Genomic DNA, 17,713 nt, shown 5'->3' on the forward strand with positions numbered 1-17,713 from the left:
TCCTTTCAACTCTGTGCCTGCAAAGGTGTGTTCTTCCTGCTTGGATAAATGCTGCACCTGAGCAAGACTTAGACATTTTTAGGATTCAAGCCAAGGGATACGTTGGGCAGGGCATATATTACAGTTGAGGGAAAAGCAAAACAAGTGTCTAAAGTTTTTAGGGGAGAGAAATGATTAATTTGATTGTAGGCCTATTTCTAAGTCAGGTTCTCTGGGCCCCAGCATCCTGTTTACTTCCAGTAATATCTGTCTGAACCCTCTTAGGTCCAGATGGTCTCTCAATTGTAGTCATGGAGTATAGAGTACATGAAGGGATGTAGTGATCTGAAAATGTGGACATCTTGTTTAATCTCCTAGGAAGCTGTGGTAAAGGTAACAAGGACACACACTCTTCTTTTGAGGAGGTCTTTTCCCCTTCCATAAAACATGTCTTTTGTTTACTTCCTTTTCATCCTAATCCAGGTAAATGAGAAATCCAGGATGCACATCCTGCTAGTTATTTATGGTCCAATTATTAAATGGGGGTGGAGCTGAGGTTGGAGTTTCTCCTATACCTCATCTGCACATGCTCAGTAAGAAGAGAAGATTGACTTGGGAAATCACTCCTGCTTGGAATTTTGAGGTGCCAGGTCCCAGAAGCAGTTAGTTATGGGACATGCTGCCAGTTGTATTTGATGAAAGGTTGAGTGCTTCGCCCTAAGGAACATTGGGAACTTATTTGCAGCATCTGAAACATAAATAGCCAGCTGTGTGGGAGGAAAACAACCAAACATGATTGAGGAGACTCAAAAGTTTAAGGACACCAAGCAGAAAATTAATCCATTTAATTGGGTTAATCTAATGAAGAAAACATGAAACCAACCTATTTACCAACCAACATATTGAAGGGGAATCATGTTGGAGAAAAAGTCCCAAGCCCACAAAAAGATTGTAAGGAAAAAAGCCCTGGTGACATAGGGGCCATCCATGCTGGTGAGAATGGAATTATAACAGGGCATTTTTGTGCAGTTCTATGTTTTCTTTCTTTCCCACCATCCTTTTTCCTCCCCTTCCCTCTCAGTTTCTTTTTGGCTATAGATACACACAGCAAGCCTCATGAAATGCACAAGAATGAAAAGAAGGCAGCTATACTTGCAGGTGGATTCTTCTGTTTGGAAAGGTGGTCACGTGTGTACTTTTGGTTTAAAACCTCTCTTTCCTCACACACACAGAATAAATCCCCACCTGCTTCAGTGAGCATGACCTTCTATAATTGGCTTGGTGAAAACTTCCTGGGCGACATTGGCTAGATTTTCTGCCACATTCAAATTCATATTTTTCTACTTTCAAGCATGGGAGGTAAGAAACTGGATATGAACTGGTGCTCTGCCTTGAGGATTGCCCTAATCTCAGATTTTAATTCTTTTCTCCCATGTTTGTCATGACATTTCAGTGATTTCATTTTTTCATATGTTTATCCTTGCCCCTTCTTGATGACTTATATTAATTAAAATTTTTGGAAGTGTACAGAGTTAAACTGACCGTGGAGGTTTGAGTCACAGTATCTAACAATAAGCACCCTCTGGAAACAGTCTGGTGGGATCTGGAGAGGAAAAAGGAAGTCCTACTGCCCTTGTGGCAGTTTTCAAATATCCCTTAGTGCCCACCACTGGGCAGGGGGAGGAAGGCAGTTTCTTCCACAGACAACAAATGGCTCTTAATGTTCTTCTGGTTGGTGATGACTCCCAAGGCTAAACCTAGACAGAAATGGCCAACTTGGATGCCACACTGCTCTTTCATGATACACATGACGGCTTAAACATCACCGGTGAAGGTAGCACAGTGGAATATAGATTCCAGGGACTTTTGTAACAGTGAATTGCATGAATTGACATCTTGAGCAAACTTTGTAGTAACATCTACATGAACCCATATTTGAGGCCCATTGTCCAGGGGGACCACACTGTTAAGATCTCTTAAGCTGTTTTGGGAGTTAGGGCTTGGCTGTTGTCCGGCTGTTGTCTCTGAGATTGTGAATAACATCTCTGGGCAAGGTTCTAGTGGGGCCCAATACACAGGACTTAGATACCTGGTGTTATGCATTAAACAAAATAGCTTTCAGCTTCTATCTCTCATTTTTAGGACTGAATTTGCCACAACGTAGTTGCCTTTGGATTGAGGCATCATAACCAAAGTTCTCAGTTAACTTATAGCCTGCCAAGGATTATCCTAACACAGTGTACTTAATCATTAGTTGATTATTTTATGAGATGATCAACTCTTCAGAACAGGTCACCTAAGAAAACTGGACACTAGAAGAACATTTTGAATGGGGAGGTGCATTTTAAAATAATCCCTACTCATGAGAGCAGATCCACAAAGGAAATGACAGACAAGGAGAAATTGAGGAGGATTTTAGGAAGACAGATGCAATATGAAGTCTCTGGGACCCCAACAATGTTATTGAGTGGGGGGAAGTCACATATATTATCAGCAAATGCAAATTAAATGTTTAATTTATTCCATTAAATCTTCATATCACCTCTACGAGGCTAGTATCTTCAGTACCTTCATCTTAAGCATGATGGGTTAACTCAGAGATGAAGGGGCATCAGAAAATGAGCATTAGCTGCCCAAGGTCACAGAGAAACTAAGTGATAACACTAAAGAATTGATCTAACTTTGTCCGAAAGGTCCAATTGCATCTTGAATTCTACCAGGAGCTGATATCAACTAAGAAGCTTGGAAAACATGTAGATTCCAAGTCCCCACACCAGAGATTCTGATAACTAGGCTCAGGAATCTACATTTCTAAAACTAGTGCAGGTATATATGAAACAGCTCACTTGCAAAGCAATTTTGGAAGACCAATCCCTTAACGTATGTTCAATTATTCTTTTTCCTTCTGTGTATAAACCTTGGTGCTTGTAGTCCATTGCCAGGGAGTAGAGTTTCACTTGAACTCCAATTGTTCCCCACTGGAAACCTTTGGTGGGGGAATATAATTTAGGTATGACTGGCAATTGTGTTCAAGGCTAAAATGTGAAGATAACCTGGACAAAAACACTGGTGCTGGTTTAGGCAGAGAAAAGGGCAGATTCAGGGTAACTGAATCTCAGTCCCATAATTCCTGATAAATGGAGCTACTACTTACAATTAAGGTGGGAAAGGATATTTTTACCATATTTTTTCCAAATGTCTTACTGAATGAGTAGATACCAGATGTGGTTCTACATATATGTCACAGGGTGCCATCTAGTGGAACGTGAAGCCCTTCATGGGTGCTGATGCTCTGCTTCTAAGACCTTATCTAGGTCTCCAAAGTGGGATCTGGAAAGAAAATACTGTGTAAGAACAGATGTAATCATCTTTTCAAAAATATGTTTGTGGCTATTTTTATCATAAATCCAGTGTATTAGTACAGAAATTAATAACATATATATCCAGTGTATAATTACAGTAGGCGTGTGTGTTAAATATTGTTGACTTGTGGGGAGACAACATAAAAGGGTGAAGACAACACACCATCAAGGTTTGGTTTCTCCTACTTATTTCCAAGGCTTTTGCTTGATGTCTCAAGATGGAGCTGATCATGCATGTCCCTTTGCCCACACAGATGTAGATGAGTAACTAAGTTAACTACATGAGTGGCCCTCTTTTCCCCTACAATACTTTTCCCTTTTTTTTTTTTACAGAACATGCTCCCCCAATTTTAAACTGTGTTGGAGAATCAATAGAACCCCTCTTTCATTTTCACTTCTTGAGTGCACTCTCTCATATTTCTGAACAATCCAATCATTAACACTCCTCTCCTACCACTAACTCCCACCACTCTAGAAATGGCATTTTGGAAGCCTGCTGTAGCTTGACAGTGTCTGAGGGTTAGCAAACTTTTTCATCCTCCTCCGTGCCAGTTCATGACAATGGGATGGGCTTGATCAAGCTGAATGGGCTTGATGCTTGGATGTTTCCTGCCTGCTTCCTGAAAAGTTAATCAAGTCAAAGATGATGGAATGCTCACTTGCTGAAACTGTATGTGTGTGTGTGTGTGTATCCACATATTTATTATATAATTGTATATGTATCTGTACATATATGTTTGTGTATATATGCATATGTAGTTATGCAAGTATGTATATATTTGTGTTTGTGTGCATGTATTAGAATCACTGAAGTCCATGCCACCTTCTACATAGGTTAGTTGTAAACCTAAGGGAGAAAATCCACAAAAAGTATTCAGCATAAGATATAACATCTACCAAGATCTCCATAAAGATTATCTTCTGTTATTTTTATTTTATTGCTTTAGACAATCGATTTTATCATCTCAAGAGAATAATTATGTGTTCTTCATACAGTTACTATTTTAATCTTTTTATTTTAGCAAACAATATTTGGTAATCTTTTCCTACTAACCATTTCTGCTGTGTATAAAATTTATGCTCAACATTCCAAGTACTATGTTCATAGATTACATAATTTTTTTTTTAAATTTAAAGGATAGCACTTAATTTAGTCCTTCCATACATTACATATTCTTAAACACTGCTTGATATACTCTTGCTTTTTCTGGATTTAAGTTCATTAAACTTTCCAGAAATGTCCCAGATACCCAGAGCTCATCTCTGTAAGCTTTTTTTTTATATATATATTTTTTTTATTTTCCAAATATTCTACCATAAAAATGCTGGCCACTTCTTGCTTAAAATTTATCTGGGGAAAGTCCCTTTTAGTTGATATCCAAGTTCCCAGATTTCTCCAGTTCTGTATCTTCCTATAATACCACAAAAAGAAGAAGAAAATTCAAAAGTATGAAGTAGTGCCAAATGTTGGTTTGCATAAAATTCAGTGATAGTTTCTTACCTGTGAGAATCAGAATTAAGGCTTTCCTGGTCTTTTCTTCTCCACTTCATGCTGTTTCCTTTAATTCTGGGTATAATTGGTCTTCTCTACTGTTATAGTGAGTTTCAATTTTTCCAGATATAGCCTGTTTTCTTAAAATGCTATGTTGAGGGAGACCACAACAAGTTTTATATAAACAACTGTCAGGTGGTTTCTTCTGATAATGCAATTGACAGGGTTTGTCTCTCCAGGGGAAGCACTGGCCTCCAAGGTTGTGCCAAGTCCAGCCTTTGTGAAGTTCACCTGGGAATTTACAATTCCACTTAGAAAGGCTGAAGCTTTCAGAATTGTTGTTTGAAAGAACAGGTTACTTATACCTCTCTCCATATGAGTGGTAGAGACAAGTGCAGTTAAGAGCCAGTATTTGTGGAATTTGATGTCCATAGCTTGCAATTGTCATCTTGCAACGCTCCAGTCCCTCCATTCAATTGAGTTGACCCACTCAGTCACAGATAGAAAAGGAGAAATGTAAGACTTCACTCCAGAGTGAAAGCTCTCTGTCACAGAGAGCTTACCTATGAAAGCAGAAGCCAAGAGAGGGTGCATATGGGCAGACTGTCCCAGGAGAACAAGAGCCAGGGGACTGGAGTGAAGAAGAGCAGGAACCCTTTCTCCTACTGTTACAAATCCACCAAGTCACTCCATGTTTCATGAGAAGCACAGGGTTGGGGAAGAGGGACAAATTCCCTTCCTTCCTCATTTCAGAGATTGATGTTGAAATGTAGGGAGAAGAGAAAATTCCCTCAAAAGTACCATTCTGAATCAACAATAAATTAATAATAAATTCTCAACTAAGTTTTCATACTGGTAAATTAGGTCAGTAAAATATGATGCCAAGCTTGAACTAATGTGATAAGGAAGACTCTTCTCTTTTGAGCAGAGACCAAAGTTTACCGGTTTCCCTCATCATGCATCTACCTTCCAGAAGAGTGTCATTTATAAGACTTATTATTATTGATTAAATTCTGTAGTTTCCTATTTACCTCAATGAGATGATACAAAATGTAGCTACGGAATTTGTATTCTGCTTTATATAGATGTATTATTCAGAGAGGAACTGCATTCATTCATTCATTCTTTAATTCATCTACTCAGTCAGTCAATAAATATTGATTGTGTGCCTACCATGTGCCAGGCATGGTGTTTAGGATGAGGAGACACAGGTAGGCAAAAGTAGAGATATTTCCTATCCTTCCAAAGATTATTTAGAGTTCCATTATCAGATAATCACATCGAGGGAGACAAGAGTTCTATGAAGGAAAAGAAAAGAAAGGAAGAACTTTCTGTAAGAATATATAATTTTCATGTGATTAGTCAAAGAACTGAGTCAAACTGGGGAACAGGAGAGGTAGGTTTCCCTGAGGATGGCCAATCACATGGAGATGGAGGATCACATTTGGGGGTGGGAGCTAGCAAGTGTGTCTTAGTCATTTTGAACTTGGGGGCCTTCAGATAACCAAATTGGAGATGCTGAGTAAGTAGTTGTCCATAATCAATGGAGCTCAAGGAAGAAAACTGAGCTGGCGAGATGGAGCTGGAATCTCTTGTGGCAATGGTAGTAATAGGCACCTTGGGTAGGACCTTACTACTCAAACTGTGGTCCTTGACCATCAACATCAGCACCTGCTGTGGGTTTGTTTTGAAGGCAAAAGCTCAGGCCCCACTTCAGACCTGCTAAATCAGAATTTGAATTTTAACAAGAAGCTCAGGTTATTCCCAGACATAGTATAGTTTGAGAAGTACCTTTCTATGGTAGAATTTCACTGCTCAATCACTATTGACAGTTGGGGACAGAAATTCTTTAGTCAGGGAAGGAGTAGAGCTGTCCTGTGTATCCTGGAATATTTAGTAGCAACACTGGCCTCTACCCATTAGATGCCAAGAATGCTCCCCTCCCCAAGTTATGACAATCCAAAATATTTCCAGACAATGCCAAATGTCCCTTGGGGAATAAAGTACAGCTAGCTCCTCTTCTGAGTTGAGAACCACTGACCTAAGGGCAGAATATAAAGTAAAGTGGGAAGAAGATCAGAACTGAAATTTGAATAATTCTAATCTTTCACAGTGGGTAGATGAGAATGAGCCTGAAGAGGAAAATGGGGGTGGGGTGGGGGAAGGGCACAGATAAACCCAGGAGAATCATGTCTGGGAATCAAAGAAGTAAGGATGCCGCTAAGAAAAGGATGTGGATTAAAACATGCCCATTTAATTTAGAGAAATGGAGGCTACTGGTGACCCCAAAATAAGTTCTATTTGGTAGAGAGAAAAGATTAAGGTGAGTAGGAGGTAGGGAAACTAAGACTGTGAGTTAGTTCCTTAATACTCAATGTGGCCCCCAGACAGTAGCATCAGAATCCCCTGGGAGCTTGTTAGCAATGTAGATTCTTGGGTCCCACCTCAGAACTATGGAGTCAGAATCTGCACTTGAACAAGAGCCCTTGTTTCCAGGTAATTCCTGTACCCTGGAATATTTAGTTTGAAGAACCCCAGAATAGGCAATTCTTTAAATCTGCTAGTGAAGGAAAAGAAAAAAACAGACATTATACAACTGGTTTGCTATATATGAGTGCCTTAAATATATTACCTTCTAAAGATTTGAAAGAACCACATACGGTTGAACATGTTGGATCTGTAAAAAAAAAATGTGCAATTTACAAACTCATAAATCAGAACTCTGATTGCATTCCTATTTTTGAGATGCTTGCTAGATTTAAAATTGTATGATTTTATTAAGTTCTCAAGTATCCTGGTTATTTTATACTTTTGCTCAGGAAATGCATGTTCAAAAACAAATGCAACTATGTTTGTAACTATTTGGTTTTCATAAAAGAAGAATATCTAGTGTAGTTTGCTGTATGCAAATCTTAATCTTTTTATAAGTTGTTTGTTATGGTGGTGGGAATGCAGTTGACCTATATTGCTCTAAATTTGTGGTTTTTCAATTTGTTTTGGGGAGGGTACCAGGGATTGAACTCAGGGGCACTCTACCACTGAGCCACATTCTCAGCCCTATTTTGTATTTTTTTTTTTTTTTTAGAGACAGGATCTCACTGAGTTGCCTAGTGCCTCAATTTGCTGCTGAGGCTGGCTTTGAACTCATGATCTCCCAGTGGTTACTGGGGTTACAGGCATGCATCACTGTGGCCGGCCTGGTTTTCAATTTTTTTTCTTCATGCAAACACTCAGGTAGAAGATAACCTTGTCCCCAAGGGTTACAACTGCAGAATCTTTCAGGGTGAGCATAATACCAGAATATCCCAGAATGGAGTGTATATTTATTGTGAGACAGTCCTAGTGATTCAGATAGCAATTCCTCGCCTGTTGCAGGGGTTATTAATTTTGGCTGCACTTTGAAATTACCTGGGAAGTTTCAAAAATACTCATTCCTGGGCCTCACCATGGAGGTTCTGATTTCATTAGTTTGGGCTTCGGCCTGAGCTTTTGTATTTTAAAGCTCAAGGGTAATTCTTATAGGCACACAAATTTGAGAACCACTGCTGTAGAACCATTGCTCTATTACCGTTGGTTTTGAAGCTTAAGCAGGCATGAAAATCACCAGCGGTGAATGTTAAAACTTAGATTGTAGGTCCCCACCTCAGACTTTCTGATGCACTGGATCTGGAAGTACAGCTTGAGAATTTGCATCTCCAAAAAGTTGGGTCAAGGTAATGCTGATGCTACTGATCTTGCCCTACTCAGTTGTTCTCAAACTTCATTCTTCACCTGCCGATTTCTAGGTCTTATCCTGGAACTCCTCAATTAATAGCTCTGAAGGCAGAGTCCTGACATCTGCATTTTAAAGAAAAACCTACCAAGCAATCTAAAGATGAACTTTTAAGTTTAAATAAAAATCTCTAGAGATAATGCATAACTTTATGCACTGAGATGACACTGGAAGGCAGAGTCAAATGTCATCTCTTTTCTTTCCCTTTTCTTTCATTCCCATTCAAGCTGATTATAAGCTCTGTACTTGTTGTCTCAAGAGACATGTTCAGGGCAAGAAAGTTATTTAGATTTTGTCTTCTTAAGGTTGAATGGTCTTAGGGGAATACAGGTAGGTTTGTGGAAGTAAAGATACTAAATGACATCAATGGGGTGAGTCTCCAGGAAGTGTCCATTTTGGAGAAAGAAGGGAAGGAAGGTAACAGGAAGGCTGAGGAGGTCTGCTGGAACTGAGAAAAGATGGAAACTGTCAATGCAGAAAATGTTTCTACATAGAGGTGGGATTAGTAAGCCCAATTAAGAAATCAATTGTGTTGAATCTCTTGGTTTAGTCCACAGAACCACCAAAAGAAAGAAAGAAAGAAAAGAAAAGAAAAAGAAAGAGAAAAAGAAATCAGTTGTGCCACCCTTTCACCACCACCACCACTCTGGTTTTTCAATCAGACCCAGAAACTGTGCTCAAACCCTGTCAGGCTAGGACTCTTTCACTCTCCCCACCTACTGAGTTTCTGAGGCTTCTGGAGAGTTAAGCAGGATGAAAGCTCAGAGACAGAAATTAATCCAAGTCATAGAAAATATGGTCACCTTTCTGCACATTTGAGTTGGTGGACTGAGAATAACATCAGATATATTGCATTTGTATTTGAACATTTCCCACCTAGTTCTGTTTCTCATATATATATATATATAGTTTTTGTTTTATTTTAGTTTTTTTTCTCAGTATGTAGATTTAGATTGTACTTTGAGATCTCTGAGCTTGATTACATATCACTTGTAAAATAAACTACTCTCTAGCTTAGAACTTAGTTAAAATTCTCTACCTATTTTAAAATTGGAGGAGCCAAAGATTATTGTGTCATAGTGGTGCTTTTCTTAAATCTTTAGCATTTTTACATCCATAGAACAAATTATCAATAAAATGTTTTTTAAACATGCCTTGTGTTAAATGAATTGGCTCTAAAATCAGAATAAAACGTTTGTAAATGTGTATATTTTGCTAACTTTTACAACAGTTTAAAATCTTATACTCATTTTTGTCCTGTATCATGAAAAAAATCATCTGTGCTGAATTTGAAGTCTGAAATACTGGGCGTTGGCGCCATCTGGTGGCAGGATGATTAGGAATTCCTTTGCCCTTAACTAGATCTTCCAGTCATTTCTGACACGTGAAGGTGGTTCCACAGTTCCTTGGGGGCACGATACAGAAAAAAAAGAAACAAAAATGGCCTTATTCAATGCTTCAAGCACCATTTATGGTTATATGAAGATTTGAAAATAAGAAATGGAGGGAGGGGCTGGGGTTGTGGCTCAGTGGTAGAGCGCTCTCCTAGCACATGTGGGGCACTGGGTTCAATCCTCAGCACCACATAAAAATAAAAGATATTGTGTCCACCTACAACTAAAATAAAAAGGTATTTTAAAAGAAATAGAAGGAAAGAGGAAAGAAACATGTAACAATCTAAATGATGGAAATTACCCTTCTAGAAACTACATCTCCACACATGGAGCCCTGGGCCTTAAACCTAACAGATTGTTCTTGTGCTTTTCAAAGTGTCTTCATATATTTGAATTGATTGGCTGTTCCTAAAATCTTCCCAAGCATTTTCAGCCTATGGCACTGACCCTTCCTGATATGCTGGAGTTCGGGACCCCCAAAAGACCACCAAAGACCGAAATTGATGTAAGCAGCAAAGAGGTGTTTATTGCCAGCTAGCTCAGTCCTCCGTGCACACAGCAACTGGTGATGCTGACAGTCCCTGAGCCAAGGGTTTGCAGCAGTTTTATACACTCTTTGGGGAAGGCAGGGACTTTACATACATCATAGCATCTCTTAGCAAATCATCACACACCACGGGAAAATCATAAAACAACTCTAAAACATGATTAGCACATTCACTGGTGAGAACAAGTTGGGTAAGGGTGATTGGTTACTACAAGAGGGGGATTCGTTTGAACTGATTGGTTTAAGCCACGAGGGCTGTACCTGCTCAACTACATAGTTTCCCAATGTGTTATCAACCACCATAAACTACTGGGAGGGTCATCTGGCATCCCAGGTATTTCTCTGTCTCATGCTGATTGGTGGTTGCTAGGGAGTTGCAATGGGTCTTCACCTAACCTGGCGCAGCAGATCTCTCCTGTTATTTGCAGACAAAAAACTCAGCAGGGTGGCTATCTGCCTAGAAGTACTCTGTCGGTTTTTCCAAGGACAGGGGTCACATCCCCTTCCTTGGACAGGCTTTGCTCTGAGGTAGAGGCTGGTTTCACAAAAATGGAGTCACATCAGTTTCTCATTCCAACCTCCAAGTAAACACCGCACCACATTTCCTACCTCATCAAGAAATCTGAGGCCCTCCAATAGGCACTTCCTCAAATTCCTTCCTGTCTACATCAAAATGTGTTCTATGTCACCTACCCCATAACCATTTTCTCCTTCCACTGGGGAAACAGGCTTCATCAGTTTTATTCCATCTGCTATATAATCAAGTTTTTCCATTGTGCTGGCTTTTCCTCCTCACCTGAACCCACTGATTTTTAAAGTATCTTCCCTCCAAAGATGTTTGTGGCAGCTTGCTTGTAATTTTTAAAAACTGGTATAAACACAAATGTCAGTAAGTAGGAGATTAATTAAATAAAATCTTACAGCTGTAACAATGAATATTGCATTGCATTAAACAACAACAACAGAAGACAGATCTGCGTGCCCCAAATAGGAAAACATGGTACAGAACAGCACATATTATATGAGCCCATTTGTACAAAAGTATTCTGTACATTTCTGTATGCCAGGATATACATTAAAAAAATCTTGAAGCGTATACACCAAACTGTTAATAATGACTATCCATGTGGAGTGGAATTTGTAGGGCTTTCATATTATATGTTAGACATTCCTGTATTTGGATGTTTAGGACCACATAAGGGTAATAAATATGTAGGTAAAATATTACAATCAGGAATATTTTATAGATAAGAATTTTTCTTAATTCTATCAATACCATCCTCTCTGTATCACCCTTTCATTTTCACCAATATTTACCAAATGATAAGTGTGTAAGACTGGCCTGGATAATTAAAACAGCCCTCGGGCTCAAAAATTTTTACAGTCTAAAAAAGAATGTAAGACAGACCCACCAAAATGAAGCCAGAGCACAGTATGGCAAGTGCAATAGAGCTTTCAGTTCAAATCTCAGATTTGCTGCTGAATTGGGGTATATTATTGATTCTTTGCATGCCTGTTTGTTCTTCTGAAAATGGGATTATAGTAACAAGTAAAAATAAGCATGAATTAAAAATGGGTTCAGTCTTAGATAGGTACCTTGTGCAACGGATGCCATTTGATCTTAAATTGCTTAGAGTTAGGCAGGAACCTGGGGAGAGAACTCTGATTTCACATCTGCCAGCAGGACCTGGTTAGAGAAGGTACCAGTAGAGAAGGGCAGGACACTGTTAGGCTGTGTCCTAAATGCTTGTGGCCACAGAGGCCCCCCAAGATCACAGAATGCAAACCCCCATGATTTACAGAGTTAGGGTCAAGTGGAGGCAGAAGACATCTGTTTTGGAAGCATAAGACTTGGGGTCTCTCAAGGAGCAAACAGCAGTCACATCAATTGAACAGGTTTCAAGTCCAGGAATATTGTGAGGGAAAGGGGAAAATTTTGATGTATGTTGGAGAGAAACTTGGCCACCAGCTCACTGGTTCATAAATATGGTGATGGTCTGAGTTAAGATGATAGTAATTGCTGCAACAATTTGGAAAGGTTAATCTGAAGTTCTGTGTGGTTGTTGGTGGGGTTGGTGCTGAGTGAGAAGGGCTGTCATTATTGTTTAACCTTCTATCACCTGGCTTCATTCTACCACACTGTCAAAACAACTTTTGAATGTTATTAGTAACCTTCTGTTTGCCAAATTAGGTGACTTTTTTGAAGTTTTGAGACAGGATTTCACTAAGTTGCCCAGACTGACCTTGAACTTGTTGATCCCACCACCTCGGCCTGCCAAGTTGCTGGGATTGTGGATGTGTGCTACTGTTCCTGACTAAATGAGGTGACTTTTTATAGGTCCCTGTCATATTTAACGTTGTTGGGATATTATATAAAGGTTAAGAGCACAAACTCTGGAGCCAATGTAATCTGACTTTTTTTAAATGTCTTTTTGCTTCAGCTTCTTTCTATGAGAAATGGTGGTAGCCACAATCCTTTCATAATAGGCCAAGTTTTTATGGAGGAGTGAAATGGGGCTGTGTGCATGGGGGCAGAACATTCATGGGTGCAACTTGGTAGGAAGAATGCAAAGCAACTTCAAAGACTATAGTACTGGCTGAGGAGGGGAACTGGTCTCTCCAAGAGCTGGAAAGAAAGCCAGAGCCCATCATGAAGGGTCTTCTTCATTTTCCTAAATAGGTTAGATTTTATCCTGAAAGCAGGGGAAATCCTAAGAACTTTTAAAAACAGGAGGTGAGAGCTACATTCTAGAAAAATCTCTTATCTTTTTTCTGGCTTGTTCTCATCCCTGGGGTACTCATTGCCTGTCTCCTTTGACAGCTCAACACATTGACTGAACACTTGATAACTTCTGGCTTTTCACTTAGGACAGTCACATAGGGAGGAGCTGAAAGAACACAAGAGCAGAACTTGAGCAGTGAGAGTTCCAACACTCACTTTCCCACTATTGCACCCTTGACCTTTGGTTTCAATTCCCTCATCCATGAGATAACAGGACTCTTCCAGTTTTAACCTGTTATGGTTCTTGGAGGTGTCTTGGGCCATTATTTGGGAGACACTGACTTGAGAAAATACAGAAAAATATAACAATTTTTAGAAGACTCTGGTTTTCAGATAATTACCCTGATAAAGATGGACTCAGAAAAGGAATCTGTACAAGATTGTGGATACCTTGCCTTATCCCTGCACTTAGGCAGCCAGAGTTGCCATTGGAAGGGGCAGACTCATTCATCATGGTGAAATGGGCTTCAGTTTGGTTTAGCTGGACCACCATGTACATGTCTTTGAGCTCACTTGGCTCTGCACAAGGCTACTTGGCAATATGGCCAGGCAAGCCCAGCTCCATGCCCTGATTTGGAGCTATATTAGCCCACAGGAAGAGTGTTGTTAGCTACCGAGTTCATCCAGAGAGTCACCATTTTCTAATGGGCACTGAGAAGTTTTATAGGCTATCACCTTCAGCTTTTATTTCAATTGAAAAATAATAGCACATATGGAAAACAACCAACAGAGGTTGGGGATGAGTGTAATAGAGTGGGTGGAAGTTAGAGTCCGTGTGAAGACTGAGAGGGTGCCGCAGTCTGGCTCGGGAAGAGTGGGTTAAGGAGCTTCTATGGTTTAAGTGTTTGTGTCCCCTCCAAAATTCTCATTGAAACTTAATTCCCAGTGCAACGGTACAAAGAAGTGGGGGCTTCAGTATTAGGCCCCAAGGGCTCCCTTCTCATCAATGGATTACTGCCTTATAAAAAGGCTCAAGTCCACCCCTTCCATCCTTTCCACTATAGGAGGATACAGGGTTTACTCCCTCCCTCCAGAAGATGCAGCAACAAGGTACCTACTAGGAAGCAGAGAACAACCTCACCAAGTAACCAAACCTGCTGGTCCCTTGATTTTGGCCTTCCCAGCCTCCAGAACTGTGATAAATTAATTTCTATTGTTTATAAATTACCCAGTCTGTGGTATTTTGTTTTTGAAGCACAAACAGGGACAGGGACCCAGGAGTGAGGACGGAAGAGTAAGACGAGGACATAAGCTGGAAATTGTGAGCATTAGTACAGGATAAAGGTATAATAAGAAGAACAGCTATACTCATTGAATGCTTTCTTTGTGCCACATATTTTTCTGAGTTCCATGAGTGAGAACACATTTAATCCTCAAGTCTACTATATGAGAAAGGTACTATGATTATTACGTTATTTTCATTCGAGAGATGAGAACACCGAGGCTCAGAGAGACTCATCTGCTGGTGATGTGGGTATCTAGGATGTGGATGCTATCTGGTAGACCTTCTCCCCTCCATTTTGGAATAAAGACCTGTGACAGCATAGATGGCATGGGGAGAAAAAGGGAAGATTGGCACAGGAGATTCCTAAAAGCTTTGTGCTTCACAGGGCAGAGCAGGGCAGGCAAAGTAGGCCTGGGCACCAAGGGCAGTTTCTGGGCTTGGGCAGAGGCTCAGATCACCTGACCGCTTTGCACACTGGATGGAACTTTTGGTTCACAGTGCCCTTCCTGTCCTGCTGCCAATTTCATTTTCATTTTCACCTTCCATAGTACTGATAGTGGGGGGAAACCATGAAAACTCATTTGTTGTAAACAATTAGCTTATTTTTATAAGTTCACCTGGCATAGACACTAGATGGTATGTGTATATATACATATGTGTATACACACACATAACAAATATATAAACATATTTTATAAGATTCTCTGATTGTTCTACAATTGACTGGCACTTGGTGGCCTAGAAGCCAGCACATGAGACTCTGGCTTTTCTAGAAAGACTGAAAAACTCTAGCCCCAAGAAGCCTCACTCGGTCCACTACTGGAAGTAATTTTTACTTACTTTCTCTGCTTTATTTGTGAGCAAATGTTTCAAGGGAAACCAAGAGACTGAGAGGTGGCCAGATGATGTCTTTGAGCTCACAATCAAAAAGACTTTTGGTTAGCCCACAAATAAATACCCAGGCTACACTCTGATGTCATGGGAATTGCTCCCCAAACTATGCAACATATCTTGATTTGTTTTGGGTCATTAGAGGTCAATTTTGGGAATGGCCACCCAAGCAATTTTGTGACTTCTGAAAGGCATTCTTCATAATAAGGCTTTTCATAGTCTGTCTCTCTCTCTCTCTCTCTCTCTCTCTCTCTGTGTGTGTGTGTGTGTGTGTGTGTAACCCCTGTCCACCTTGTCTCCAACATAATTTTCTCCCATTCAGGGGGTGTAAAACAAGGTGAAACACATTACATCTCATTCCAAACATTGTTCCTTTGGCCAGGGATCAGTACATTTTTCGTAGAAGGTCAGATAATAAATATTTAGGCTTCTCAGGTCAAGAAGCAAATTTCTGGTTATGTATACACCTACATAGTAACAGAAAAGCAAATTTAGTTCCTTAATTTAAAAAATTTAAAATATAATAAAAATAATTGAAGGCAGTTTTTTAGTATGTGTCCAGTAACAGGAAGAATAGAATTACTTTTGAAGGAGACAACATTTTAATTAATTGGAGTTTAGTGTTCCTTTTCATCAGATCAATTGCCAATTGTTCATCTATAAAATTTCTTTTTCACTTGTGGATCAGAGTTGGCTCAAACATTGCAGCTTGCTGACTTCTGTTCTTGATTAAACCTGAGGCCCTGGGTCTTAAGTCAAATTCACTTATCAGACCAGATCAAGAAAAGTAGATTCTTCAGCCTCATAAAAGTTCATCAACCCTTCACTCACTTATTCATTCAATGAATAATTATTGAACTTTTACTATATGCCAGGTGCTGGGCGAAGTACAAGGTCACTCAAGGGAAAGACTCTCTTTGCAGCCATAGCCTGGTGGGTTACCCACACCCACCTGTGTTGTGTGCTGTCTTGTAAATATGTGGAAGAAAGGTGAAGCCATACTTGGGTTATATACCTACATCTGTGAGTTACACATCAAAAGATGAGTTTATAAATTCAGTATAAAGTTGGTTGATTTTTTGTTTGTTTGTTTTTGGTACCAGGGATTGAACCTGGAGGCATTAACCACTGAGCTACATTCTCAACCCTTTTTATTTTATTATTATTTTTAAATTTTGAGACAAGGTCTCACTAAGTTGCTTAGGACTTTGCTAAGTTGTTGAGGCTGGCTTTGAATTTGTGGTCCTCCTGCCTCAGCCTCCTAAGCCTGTAGGATTACAGGCATGCACTACCATGCTCTGTTTGTGGTCATGATTTTAGCACTACCAAAAAAAAAAAAAAAAACCACCTTAANTGAGTATAATCCCTGGTCCAAAAAAAAAAAAAATCCATTATGGATGTTGAGAATAAACATTAACTTCAAGAAGACTTAAATATACATCAAATTGTTGAAAAATTGTTGCAAAACTCCAAGGACATAAATAAGCACTAAATGATAGAGAAAAAAGCATGTGGTAAATTTTGAATGAAGTTCTCTTGAAATCAGGTTCAATTGCTCTTAAATTTCATTAAATTTTCTATATCATCTTACAAGACTACTAAAGTTTTTCAATCTGAGAGTTTTTTTAAAAAAAAAAACTCTATAATTTATTTATTCATGTGGTGGTGAAGATCAAACCCAGTGCCTCACAGGTGCTAGGCAAGCACTCTACCACTGAGCTACAAGCCAGGCCCTTAATCTGAGAGTTTTTGATAATACAAAACAGTATTATAGTTTTGATAATACACAAACTATGAATAGACACTGTAGAATAATAATTCTAGAAGTAGTAATGTTACTTTAAAACTTTGAACAAGAAAAGTAGCCATTAATATTGAACTTTAAGATTTTAGTAATTATATTAAGCACAGCTTCACTAGGCCTCTAGAAACTGATCCACACATGTGAAGGGAGTTTGTCTTTTTCTATAATATAGCAAGATAAAAATTTTTCTCTCCCTCTCTGACTCTTTTGTTCTAGAAGAGAATGTTGGCAGAAAGTAATATTCCAGTTCAATTTCTATCTTGGAATTGTCTTGTTTTCTTGTTCAAAACAATAAGATTATCACTGCATTCAACTTTCTGCATTACTCTTTAATTACTTTATATTAACATCCATACAAATTAAAGCCTTTTTGCCTCCATTCAGGGTTGTTATAATATTTTACCTTTTTATACTTATAAACAATCTATTACTTTCTTCGTTCCTATGAATAACCACCAACCCAGA

Source organism: Marmota marmota, unplaced genomic scaffold, assembly GCF_001458135.2.
Source record: "Marmota marmota marmota unplaced genomic scaffold, marMar, whole genome shotgun sequence".
Classification (NCBI taxonomy): domain Eukaryota; kingdom Metazoa; phylum Chordata; class Mammalia; order Rodentia; family Sciuridae; genus Marmota; species Marmota marmota.